This window comes from Enoplosus armatus, chromosome 24 (assembly GCF_043641665.1).
Source record: "Enoplosus armatus isolate fEnoArm2 chromosome 24, fEnoArm2.hap1, whole genome shotgun sequence".
Lineage (NCBI taxonomy): Eukaryota > Metazoa > Chordata > Actinopteri > Centrarchiformes > Enoplosidae > Enoplosus > Enoplosus armatus.
Window position 1 is genome coordinate 2,001,799 of NC_092203.1, and position 2,326 is coordinate 2,004,124.

Consider the following 2,326-nt stretch of genomic DNA (forward strand, 5'->3'; position numbering starts at 1 on the left):
TGTGGTAATAATGGATATAATGGACTTATCTTGTCTGTTTCCTTCCAATTTTGTACTCACAGCGAGAAAGGGCTCAAATTAAATGTTTTACCGTGTGTTGTGGCATGAAAATACATGGTTGTTTTTAGGAAGTAGAATCTTTAGTTACATATGTTTGGAGCAAGCAAGTGTTGACGAAAGAGTTGTTTGTCCCCTCAAAGCATTGGACAATTTGGACATTGAATTTGGACAGAACAGTCTCGGCTCAAGGTCCCCATATACCAGCTTCCTTACTAGCTTTGGACCATATGACACAGTCCTCATCATGTGACATGATGTTCAAACTTTATCCGTTACTCTGAGCAGCACCTCTCGCCTGTGTCAGTAACCGTTATTATGGACTTTCTTTCGGAGAGTTAGATGAAAAAAAAAGCTACGTCCAGGAGATGGTTAGCTTAGCTTAACATAAAGACTGGAAACAGGGGTAAGCAGCTAGCCAAGCTCTGCTCAAGATGTAATGTGTAAATTAGTGAGCTTTAGAGGTGTTGGTAGGAGGATTGTTTTACGTTCATTTAGAAATCTCACAAGAAGGCAAATAACTGTATTTCCTAATAGGGCATCTTGTCAATTTATATTGCTCTGCGTAATATTGCTGTGTATGTGTAGTAGCAAGACATTCTACAAGAGGATTCTGTGGGTGACTACCTGCTTTTAATATCACCGGATATTGAATGTTTTCATTCAGAGACGTTGTTTTTCAGAGGAAATGATCCATGCTGAGGTCACATTGGTTACATGAGAGTTAGTCATGTCAGTCTTTTTGGACTTCCCAGTTGCGTATGATCAGGACAGGAAGCTTGGTTTCAGTGATGTCAATAATGAGAGTTTGTGAATTAGTTAGCTTTACTATGCTTGGGGGATGACACTAACCCTAACCCTGTCTCGAACTCTACCCCTGCTTTTTATAATGTAAAGAAGAACAGGTTGTAGTAGTTTTGAGATTCTGCAAGAGGGTAAGTTCCTGTTTTCTGGGCTATGTACAGTGTCCCACAAGGACCAAGACCCACCTGTGAGACTGCAGAGACTGGGAGGCACCGAGGATGCACTGATAATGGCCCACCAGGGTTGTTTTTTTGGCATGATCTTGTTTGTGTGCCTTCCCACTATTTCCTGCGGGACCATGACGGGCTTCTGGCTGTTAGGGGGATAGATGGTTCACAGGGGGAATCTGGTGTCGGTGCTGATTGGTGCGGAAGAAAAGACAGGACTGTCAACTGCATTTGCGGCCATCCACCAATTAATTATGCAATAAAAGGCTGCCTCTAACTGAAGCAAAATGCGGCGATAAATAGATCTAAATGGGGGAAAAGTGGCAAGATTATGTTCTCTTGAGAGAGCCTTTTGCTTGTCTTTCTCCCAACGCCGTCCACCTCAGTTTGTGCTGGCTATTTCTGTGTCCCTGTGAATCATCTGAAGGCGTGTCACCAGCGTCAGACCCCCTATTTACCGCCTCTCTAAAGCCTCCACCCTACCTGTGACCTCTCCCTGCTTTGATTGAAACATTCGACGCACGGCACGATGTGTGTTCCCCTTCAAAGACTAGAAACGTGAACGTTGCCTTTCAGCAGACAGGTGTTTTGTTTCCAAACTAGCTGAAAGCCAAATGAAGGCATATTCACATATTAGCTGTGTGATTTGTCCACATCTTGATTCTGATTTAAATTCTTGCCATCCGTCATCAGTTTTACAACTGGAAACGTTACACGGTAGTCGCCACTCAGAGCCATTTGCATGTGAAATGTGCTCTCTTTCTCCTCTGTATGACCTCCTTCATGGCTGTATGATTGTGTCATAAGTGACCTATAGGAAGGAATTCCATCATTACACGGTAAGAAGATATTTATGGTCAAAATATGAAGGCCTTTCCAGCCACTTCCAGACATTCGCCTCTTTATGTAAATGTGATGGCAATTCAACGTGGTGTTCTCATGTCTGAATAAGTGCCTGAGTCACTTTTATGTAAAAGTCACGACAGCAGTCTTACCAGGTTGGACCTGCTAACACTTCTGTAACACTCTCAACACGGCACAAGTCTGACTCGAATGTCATCAGATTAATGGACGAGAGGCAGGAACTGGGGCTGGATGAAGCCAGCAATGTTAGTCCCGAGAAGGGCTTTGGGGTGGAGAGCGCTCTTTCAAAAACACCCAAAACCTTCCTTAATCTTCGATATATTACATCTCATTTATCCACGATTCAGGAAGATGACCCGACTCCTGACCTTCTCGTTGCAGCTCCCCGCCCCAGCTGAGCCCCTCGCTGCCCTCTGAAGGAGCAGGATGACAAG